This window comes from Syngnathus typhle, unplaced genomic scaffold (assembly GCF_033458585.1).
Source record: "Syngnathus typhle isolate RoL2023-S1 ecotype Sweden unplaced genomic scaffold, RoL_Styp_1.0 HiC_scaffold_86, whole genome shotgun sequence".
Lineage (NCBI taxonomy): Eukaryota > Metazoa > Chordata > Actinopteri > Syngnathiformes > Syngnathidae > Syngnathus > Syngnathus typhle.
In genome coordinates this window covers 110,001-120,841 of record NW_026871992.1, presented here as the reverse complement: position 1 = coordinate 120,841, position 10,841 = coordinate 110,001, and positions in this window count along the sequence as shown.

Here is a 10,841-nt window from a genome sequence, read left to right as displayed (position 1 = left end):
AGGCCACTCCCCGCCACAGCTGAACAGTCATCCCGGCCTAGTGGAGGTCTGCGCAGGGGGGGTCTTCCTTGAAATGTTACCCGGCTTTTGAGCTCTCCTGTCCGGCGTGGGTTTGCGTCAGCGGCCGGTGTCATTTACTCGTCGTGCCGACCGGAGGGAGGCCACTCCCCGCCACAGCTGAACAGTCATCCCGGCCTAGTGGAGGTCTGCGCAGGGGGGGTCTTCCTTGAAATGTTACCCGGCTTTTGAGCTCTCCTGTCCGGCGTGGGTTTGCGTCAGCGGCCGGTGTCATTTACTCGTCGTGTCCACCGGAGGGAGGCCACTCCCCGCCGCAGCTGCAGCGGCAGCTTTGAAACGTCATCCCGGCCCCCTGGAACTGTGCGCGGGGGGGGCGATGCGTCCCGTGCGAGGTACCAGGTCGCGCTGCGCCGTCTGCCTGGCCGCTTTGGGCCCGCTGGAAGTCTATTAAAGCTCCGCGATCTCCGCCTCGGTGCTTAAAAAGCGTCCATCCGCTCTCCTGGAGCTTCTTTCGGTCATCTCGTCCGCGTGCACGGCCTGCCGGTGGCACCGGCTGGAGCTCCGCAAAAAGCTCCATTTCTGTTAAAAATGCTTAGCCGCGTCCCTGGAAGCCCAATCGGGCGTAGAAAGTGAGGGGGAAGGCCCCCAAAGCACCGGCTGGAAGTCCCAAAAAAGCTCCATGATTGGTCAATAATGCTTAGCCGCCTCCCTGGAAGCCTAATCGGGCATAAAAAGCTAGGCGGAACGGCCCCAAAGCTCCACACGGAAGTCCCAAAAAAGCTCCATGATTGGTCAATAATGCTTAGCCGCCTCCCTGGAAGCCTAATCGGGCATAAAAAGCTAGGCGGAACGGCCCCAAAGCTCCACACGGAAGTCCCAAAAAAGCTCCATGATTGGTCAATAATGCTTAGCCGCCTCCCTGGAAGCCTAATCGGGCATAAAAAGCTAGGCGGAACGGCCCCAAAGCTCCACACGGAAGTCCCAAAAAAGCTCCATGATTGGTCAATAATGCTTAGCCGCCTCCCTGGAAGCCTAATCGGGCATAAAAAGCTAGGCGGAACGGCCCCAAAGCTCCACACGGAAGTCCCAAAAAAGCTCCATGATTGGTCAATAATGCTTAGCCGCCTCCCTGGAAGCCTAATCGGGCATAAAAAGCTAGGCGGAACGGCCCCAAAGCTCCACACGGAAGTCCCAAAAAAGCTCCATGATTGGTCAATAATGCTTAGCCGCCTCCCTGGAAGCCTAATCGGGCATAAAAAGCTAGGCGGAACGGCCCCAAAGCTCCACACGGAAGTCCCAAAAAAGCTCCATGATTGGTCAATAATGCTTAGCCGCCTCCCTGGAAGCCTAATCGGGCATAAAAAGCTAGGCGGAACGGCCCCAAAGCTCCACACGGAAGTCCCAAAAAAGCTCCATGATTGGTCAATAATGCTTAGCCGCCTCCCTGGAAGCCTAATCGGGCATAAAAAGCTAGGCGGAACGGCCCCAAAGCTCCACACGGAAGTCCCAAAAAAGCTCCATGATTGGTCAATAATGCTTAGCCGCCTCCCTGGAAGCCTAATCGGGCATAAAAAGCTAGGCGGAACGGCCCCAAAGCTCCACACGGAAGTCCCAAAAAAGCTCCATGATTGGTCAATAATGCTTAGCCGCCTCCCTGGAAGCCTAATCGGGCATAAAAAGTTAGGCGGAACGGCTCCAAAGCTCCACACGGAAGTCCCAAAAAAGCTCCATGATTGGTCAATAATGCTTAGCCGCCTCCCTGGAAGCCTAATCGGGCATAAAAAGCTAGGCGGAACGGCCCCAAAGCTCCACACGGAAGTCCCAAAAAAGCTCCATGATTGGTCAATAATGCTTAGCCGCCTCCCTGGAAGCCTAATCGGGCATAAAAAGCTAGGCGGAACGGCCCCAAAGCTCCACACGGAAGTCCCAAAAAAGCTCCATGATTGGTCAATAATGCTTAGCCGCCTCCCTGGAAGCCTAATCGGGCATAAAAAGCTAGGCGGAACGGCCCCAAAGCTCCACACGGAAGTCCCAAAAAAGCTCCATGATTGGTCAATAATGCTTAGCCGCCTCCCTGGAAGCCTAATCGGGCATAAAAAGCTAGGCGGAACGGCCCCAAAGCTCCACACGGAAGTCCCAAAAAAGCTCCATGATTGGTCAATAATGCTTAGCCGCCTCCCTGGAAGCCTAATCGGGCATAAAAAGCTAGGCGGAACGGCCCCAAAGCTCCACACGGAAGTCCCAAAAAAGCTCCATGATTGGTCAATAATGCTTAGCCGCCTCCCTGGAAGCCTAATCGGGCATAAAAAGCTAGGCGGAACGGCCCCAAAGCTCCACACGGAAGTCCCAAAAAAGCTCCATGATTGGTCAATAATGCTTAGCCGCCTCCCTGGAAGCCTAATCGGGCATAAAAAGCTAGGCGGAACGGCCCCAAAGCTCCACACGGAAGTCCCAAAAAAGCTCCATGATTGGTCAATAATGCTTAGCCGCCTCCCTGGAAGCCTAATCGGGCATAAAAAGCTAGGCGGAACGGCCCCAAAGCTCCACACGGAAGTCCCAAAAAAGCTCCATGATTGGTCAATAATGCTTAGCCGCCTCCCTGGAAGCCTAATCGGGCATAAAAAGCTAGGCGGAACGGCCCCAAAGCTCCACACGGAAGTCCCAAAAAAGCTCCATGATTGGTCAATAATGCTTAGCCGCCTCCCTGGAAGCCTAATCGGGCATAAAAAGTTAGGCGGAACGGCTCCAAAGCTCCACACGGAAGTCCCAAAAAAGCTCCATGATTGGTCAATAATGCTTAGCCGCCTCCCTGGAAGCCTAATCGGGCATAAAAAGTTAGGCGGAACGGCCCCAAAGCTCCACACGGAAGTCCCAAAAAAGCTCCATGATTGGTCAATAATGCTTAGCCGCCTCCCTGGAAGCCTAATCGGGCATAAAAAGTTAGGCGGAACGGCCCCAAAGCTCCACACGGAAGTCCGAAAAAAGCTCCATGATTGGTCAATAATGCTTAGCCGCCTCCCTGGAAGCCTAATCGGGCATAAAAAGTTAGGCGGAACGGCCCCAAAGCTCCACACGGAAGTCCGAAAAAAGCTCAAAAATTTTCTAAGTGCCAACGGCTCATTCGCCGTAATGTGTCCGCTCCGCGCTGGTTCCCCGGTCGGCCGCGAATAGCGCAAAATCAGCCTCACGGAAGTTCGAAAAAAGCTCAAAAATTTTCTAAGTGCCAACGGCTCATTCGCCGTAATGTGTCCGCTCCGCGCTGGTTCCCCGGTCGGCCGCGAATAGCGCAAAATCAGCCTCACGGAAGTTCGAAAAAAGCTCAAAAATTTTCTAAGTGCCAACGGCTCATTCGCCGTAATGTGTCCGCTCCGCGCTGGTTCCCCGGTCGGCCGCGAATAGCGCAAAAATCAGCCTAAGTGCAGTACCAACCTTGGCGTGTTGGTGCGCCAGAGTACGATGAGTTGGTCCCCCTAGTCACTGTACTCATTACCTTTACCCCCTAATCGCAAAATATAGTCAGAACGTATATGCAGAAGACTATTTTTTTCTTTTTTAAAATTTTCTAAGTGCCAGCGGATGCTGGCACACGAACTGTCCGAGCTACGACGGTTCTCCGGTCGGACAGCGAGGGTGAAAAAGCGGTCCTAAAATCACCGAGGGCTGCCGCACAAGTTGTCCGAGTGGCGACGGTTCCCCGGTCGGCCACGAATGTCGAAAATTCGGCCTCTCCACCACGGAGGTCGGTGAGAATTTCAGAATATTTTCTAAGTGCCAACGGCTCTTGCGCCGTAAAGTGTCCGCTTTGCCTGGTTCCCTCGGTCGGCCACAAATAGCGAAAAATCAGCCTCTCCTTCTGGAGCTCGCCTAAGTGCCAACGGCTCTTGCGCCGTAATGTGTCCGCTTTGTCTGGTTCCCTCGGTCGGCCACAAACGGCGAAAAATCAGCCTCTCCTTCTGGAGCTCGTGCCAACTTTGGCGAATATTTTCTAAGTGCCAACGGCTCTTGCGCCGTAAAGTGTCCGCTTTGCCTGGTTCCCTCGGTCGGCCACAAATAGCGAAAAATCAGCCTCTCCTTCTGGAGCTCGCCTAAGTGCCAACGGCTCTTGCGCCGTAATGTGTCCGCTTTGTCTGGTTCCCTCGGTCGGCCACAAACGGCGAAAAATCAGCCTCTCATTCTGGAGCTCGTGCCAACTTTGGCGAATATTTTCTAAGTGCCAACGGCTCTTGCGCCGTAATGTGTCCGCTTTGCCTGGTTCCCTCGGTCGGCCACAAATAGCGAAAAAATCAGCCTCTCCTTCTGGAGCTCGCCTAAGTGCCAACGGCTCTTGCGCCGTAATGTGTCCGCTTTGCCTGGTTCCCTCGGTCGGCCACAAACGGCGAAAAATCAGCCTCTCATTCTGGAGCTCGTGCCAACTTTGGCGAATATTTTCTAAGTGCCAACGGCTCTTGCGCCGTAATGTGTCCGCTTTGCCTGGTTCCCTCGGTCGGCCACGAACGGCGAAAAATCAGCCTCTCCTTCTGGAGCTCGCCTAAGTGCCAACGGCTCTTGCGCCGTAATGTGTCCGCTTTGCCTGGTTCCCTCGGTCGGCCACAAACGGCGAAAAATCAGCCTCTCCTTCTGGAGCTCGCCTAAGTGCCAACGGCTCTTGCGCCGTAATGTGTCCGCTTTGCCTGGTTCCCTCGGTCGGCCACAAATAGCGAAAAACCAGCCTCTCCTTCTGGAGCTCGCCTAAGTGCCAACGGCTCTTGCGCCGTAATGTGTCCGCTTTGCCTGGTTCCCTCGGTCGGCCACAAACGGCGAAAAATCAGCCTCTCCTTCTGGAGCTCGCCTAAGTGCCAACGGCTCTTGCGCCGTAATGTGTCCGCTTTGCCTGGTTCCCTCGGTCGGCCACAAATAGCGAAAAACCAGCCTCTCCTTCTGGAGCTCGCGCCAACTTTGTCAAAAAATTTCTAAGTGCCAACGGCTCTTGCGCCGTAAAGTGTCCGCTTTGCCTGGTTCCCTCGGTCGGCCACAAATAGCGAAAAATCAGCCTCTCCTTCTGGAGCTCGTGCCAACTTTGGCGAATATTTTCTAAGTGCCAACGGCTCTTGCGCCGTAAAGTGTCCGCTTTGCCTGGTTCCCTCGGTCGGCCACAAATAGCGAAAAATCAGCCTCTCCTTCTGGAGCTCGCCTAAGTGCCAACGGCTCTTGCGCCGTAATGTGTCCGCTTTGTCTGGTTCCCTCGGTCGGCCACAAACGGCGAAAAATCAGCCTCTCCTTCTGGAGCTCGTGCCAACTTTGGCGAATATTTTCTAAGTGCCAACGGCTCTTGCGCCGTAAAGTGTCCGCTTTGCCTGGTTCCCTCGGTCGGCCACAAATAGCGAAAAATCAGCCTCTCCTTCTGGAGCTCGCCTAAGTGCCAACGGCTCTTGCGCCGTAATGTGTCCGCTTTGTCTGGTTCCCTCGGTCGGCCACAAACGGCGAAAAATCAGCCTCTCATTCTGGAGCTCGTGCCAACTTTGGCGAATATTTTCTAAGTGCCAACGGCTCTTGCGCCGTAATGTGTCCGCTTTGCCTGGTTCCCTCGGTCGGCCACAAATAGCGAAAAAATCAGCCTCTCCTTCTGGAGCTCGCCTAAGTGCCAACGGCTCTTGCGCCGTAATGTGTCCGCTTTGCCTGGTTCCCTCGGTCGGCCACAAACGGCGAAAAATCAGCCTCTCATTCTGGAGCTCGTGCCAACTTTGGCGAATATTTTCTAAGTGCCAACGGCTCTTGCGCCGTAATGTGTCCGCTTTGCCTGGTTCCCTCGGTCGGCCACGAACGGCGAAAAATCAGCCTCTCCTTCTGGAGCTCGCCTAAGTGCCAACGGCTCTTGCGCCGTAATGTGTCCGCTTTGCCTGGTTCCCTCGGTCGGCCACAAACGGCGAAAAATCAGCCTCTCCTTCTGGAGCTCGCCTAAGTGCCAACGGCTCTTGCGCCGTAATGTGTCCGCTTTGCCTGGTTCCCTCGGTCGGCCACAAATAGCGAAAAACCAGCCTCTCCTTCTGGAGCTCGCCTAAGTGCCAACGGCTCTTGCGCCGTAATGTGTCCGCTTTGCCTGGTTCCCTCGGTCGGCCACAAACGGCGAAAAATCAGCCTCTCCTTCTGGAGCTCGCCTAAGTGCCAACGGCTCTTGCGCCGTAATGTGTCCGCTTTGCCTGGTTCCCTCGGTCGGCCACAAATAGCGAAAAACCAGCCTCTCCTTCTGGAGCTCGCCTAAGTGCCAACGGCTCTTGCGCCGTAATGTGTCCGCTTTGCCTGGTTCCCTCGGTCGGCCACAAACGGCGAAAAATCAGCCTCTCCTTCTGGAGCTCGCCTAAGTGCCAACGGCTCTTGCGCCGTAATGTGTCCGCTTTGCCTGGTTCCCTCGGTCGGCCACAAATAGCGAAAAACCAGCCTCTCCTTCTGGAGCTCGCCTAAGTGCCAACGGCTCTTGCGCCGTAATGTGTCCGCTTTGCCTGGTTCCCTCGGTCGGCCACAAACGGCGAAAAATCAGCCTCTCCTTCTGGAGCTCGCCTAAGTGCCAACGGCTCTTGCGCCGTAATGTGTCCGCTTTGCCTGGTTCCCTCGGTCGGCCACAAATAGCGAAAAACCAGCCTCTCCTTCTGGAGCTCGCCTAAGTGCCAACGGCTCTTGCGCCGTAATGTGTCCGCTTTGCCTGGTTCCCTCGGTCGGCCACAAACGGCGAAAAATCAGCCTCTCCTTCTGGAGCTCGCCTAAGTGCCAACGGCTCTTGCGCCGTAATGTGTCCGCTTTGCCTGGTTCCCTCGGTCGGCCACAAATAGCGAAAAACCAGCCTCTCCTTCTGGAGCTCGCCTAAGTGCCAACGGCTCTTGCGCCGTAATGTGTCCGCTTTGCCTGGTTCCCTCGGTCGGCCACAAACGGCGAAAAATCAGCCTCTCCTTCTGGAGCTCGCCTAAGTGCCAACGGCTCTTGCGCCGTAATGTGTCCGCTTTGCCTGGTTCCCTCGGTCGGCCACAAATAGCGAAAAACCAGCCTCTCCTTCTGGAGCTCGCGCCAACTTTGTCAAAAAATTTCTAAGTGCCAACGGCTCTTGCGCCGTAAAGTGTCCGCTTTGCCTGGTTCCCTCGGTCGGCCACAAATAGCGAAAAATCAGCCTCTCCTTCTGGAGCTCGTGCCAACTTTGGCGAATATTTTCTAAGTGCCAACGGCTCTTGCGCCGTAATGTGTCCGCTTTGCCTGGTTCCCTCGGTCGGCCACAAATAGCGAAAAATCAGCCTCTCCTTCTGGAGCTCGCCTAAGTGCCAACGGCTCTTGCGCCGTAATGTGTCCGCTTTGTCTGGTTCCCTCGGTCGGCCACAAACGGCGAAAAATCAGCCTCTCCTTCTGGAGCTCGTGCCAACTTTGGCGAATATTTTCTAAGTGCCAACGGCTCTTGCGCCGTAAAGTGTCCGCTTTGCCTGGTTCCCTCGGTCGGCCACAAATAGCGAAAAATCAGCCTCTCCTTCTGGAGCTCGTGCCAACTTTGGCGAATATTTTCTAAGTGCCAACGGCTCTTGCGCCGTAATGTGTCCGCTTTGCCTGGTTCCCTCGGTCGGCCACAAATAGCGAAAAAATCAGCCTCTCCTTCTGGAGCTCGCCTAAGTGCCAACGGCTCTTGCGCCGTAATGTGTCCGCTTTGCCTGGTTCCCTCGGTCGGCCACAAACGGCGAAAAATCAGCCTCTCATTCTGGAGCTCGTGCCAACTTTGGCGAATATTTTCTAAGTGCCAACGGCTCTTGCGCCGTAATGTGTCCGCTTTGCCTGGTTCCCTCGGTCGGCCACGAACGGCGAAAAATCAGCCTCTCCTTCTGGAGCTCGCCTAAGTGCCAACGGCTCTTGCGCCGTAATGTGTCCGCTTTGCCTGGTTCCCTCGGTCGGCCACAAACGGCGAAAAATCAGCCTCTCCTTCTGGAGCTCGCCTAAGTGCCAACGGCTCTTGCGCCGTAATGTGTCCGCTTTGCCTGGTTCCCTCGGTCGGCCACAAATAGCGAAAAACCAGCCTCTCCTTCTGGAGCTCGCCTAAGTGCCAACGGCTCTTGCGCCGTAATGTGTCCGCTTTGCCTGGTTCCCTCGGTCGGCCACAAACGGCGAAAAATCAGCCTCTCCTTCTGGAGCTCGCCTAAGTGCCAACGGCTCTTGCGCCGTAATGTGTCCGCTTTGCCTGGTTCCCTCGGTCGGCCACAAATAGCGAAAAACCAGCCTCTCCTTCTGGAGCTCGCCTAAGTGCCAACGGCTCTTGCGCCGTAATGTGTCCGCTTTGCCTGGTTCCCTCGGTCGGCCACAAACGGCGAAAAATCAGCCTCTCCTTCTGGAGCTCGCGCCAACTTTGTCAAAAAATTTCTAAGTGCCAACGGCTCTTGCGCCGTAAAGTGTCCGCTTTGCCTGGTTCCCTCGGTCGGCCACAAATAGCGAAAAATCAGCCTCTCCTTCTGGAGCTCGTGCCAACTTTGGCGAATATTTTCTAAGTGCCAACGGCTCTTGCGCCGTAATGTGTCCGCTTTGCCTGGTTCCCTCGGTCGGCCACAAATAGCGAAAAATCAGCCTCTCCTTCTGGAGCTCGCCTAAGTGCCAACGGCTCTTGCGCCGTAAAGTGTCCGCTTTGTCTGGTTCCCTCGGTCGGCCACAAACGGCGAAAAATCAGCCTCTCCTTCTGGAGCTCGTGCCAACTTTGGCGAATATTTTCTAAGTGCCAACGGCTCTTGCGCCGTAAAGTGTCCGCTTTGTCTGGTTCCCTCGGTCGGCCACAAATAGCGAAAAATCAGCCTCTCCTTCTGGAGCTCGCGCAAGTGCCAACGGCTCTTGCGCCGTAAAGTGTCCGCTTTGTCTGGTTCCCTCGGTCGGCCACAAATAGCGAAAAATCAGCCTCTCCTTCTGGAGCTCGTGCCAACTTTGGCGAATATTTTCTAAGTGCCAACGGCTCTTGCGCCGTAATGTGTCCGCTTTGTCTGGTTCCCTCGGTCGGCCACAAATAGCGAAAAATCAGCCTCTCCTTCTGGAGCTCGTGCCAACTTTGGCGAATATTTTCTAAGTGCCAACGGCTCTTGCGCCGTAAAGTGTCCGCTTTGCCTGGTTCCCTCGGTCGGCCACAAATAGCGAAAAATCAGCCTCTCCTTCTGGAGCTCGCGCCAACTTTGTCAAAAAATTTCTAAGTGCCAACGGCTCTTGCGCCGTAAAGTGTCCGCTTTGCCTGGTTCCCTCGGTCGGCCACAAATAGCGAAAAATCAGCCTCTCCTTCTGGAGCTCGCGCCAACTTTGTCAAAAAATTTCTAAGTGCCAACGGCTCTTGCGCCGTAAAGTGTCCGCTTTGCCTGGTTCCCTCGGTCGGCCACAAATAGCGAAAAATCAGCCTCTCCTTCTGGAGCTCGCGCCAACTTTGTCGAAAAATTTCTAAGTGCCAACGGCTCTTGCGCCGTAAAGTGTCCGCTTTGTCTGGTTCCCTCGGTCGGCCGCAAATAGCGAAAAATCAGCCTCTCGCCCGTCAGGTACCAGGCGTTGGGGTACCAGGGGTAAGTGCAGTACCAGCTTTGGTCTGTTGGTGCGCCAGAGTACGATGAGTTGGTCCCCCTAGTCACTGTACTCATTACCTTTACCCCCAAATCGCAAAATATAGTCAGAACGAGTGTGGGGAACACAAGTTTTGGCCCCGAGAACCAGGCGGCTGGTGTCTCTAGCGATGTGTTCCCCCCCAAAAAGTGTTCACATGCTCGGACAGCGAACCTAGGAGCTACCGCAAAGCACTCTGGAAGTGCAAGAGCGAAAAATTTTCTAAGTACAAAAACTCTCGAAAATTTTCAAAGTGTCACAGTGCTCGAAAATTTTCAAAGTGCTACATGCTTTCCATCCAAGGAAGGAATAGTGGAGGACCGGCCGCCTCCTTAAACACAAGCCGGCGGAACGACGGGGAGGACCGGCCGCCTCCTTAAACACAGGCCGGTGGAACGTTTGGCAGAATTCTTCTCGTGGAGGACCGGCCGCCTCCTTAAACACAAGCCGGCGGAACGACGGGGAGGACCGGCCGCCTCCTTAAACACAGGCCGGTGGAACGTTTGGCAGAATTCTTCTCGTGGAGGACCGGCCGCCTCCTTAAACACAGGCCGGTGGGAACGGTTGGCAGAATTGCGTGACGGCCGCCTGCTCCCGGCGTCCGCACGTGAACGAACACCCCCTCCCGGGGACGGCCGTCTGCTCCCGACCGCCGTCCTTCACCCCCTCACCTTCCGGACCCCCGTCTGCTCCCGGCGGGCCTCCGAGTACCCCCACCTTCTCCCGAACTGACCGACAGGCAATGAGACCCGCCTTGGTAGGGCCCCCACCGGCCCCGGCTCGCGCCGGCGTTGGGTGGACGGTTCCTCCCCACTTGCGGGTCGCTCTCCACGGAGGACCGGTCGCCTCACTAAACATAGGCCGGGCGAAAATCTGCGAATGTTATACATCCAAGGAGGGAGGACCGGCCGCCTCCTTAAACCACCGGCCGGAGCGAAAATCTGCGAATGTTATACATCCAAGGAGGGAGGACCGGCCGCCTCCTTAAACCACCGGCCGGGCGAAAATATGCGAATGTTATACATCCAAGGAGGGAGGACCGGTCGCCTCACTAAACATAGGCCGGGCGAAAATCTGCGAATGTTATACATCCAAGGAGGGAGGACCGGCCGCCTCCTTAAACCACCGGCCGGGCGAAAATCTGCGAATGTTATACATCCAAGAAAGGAAGGAAGGAGGGAACCGGCCGCCTCCTTAAACACAGGCCGGGCGAAAATCTGCGAATCTTATCCATCCAAGGACGGAGGACCGGCCGCCTC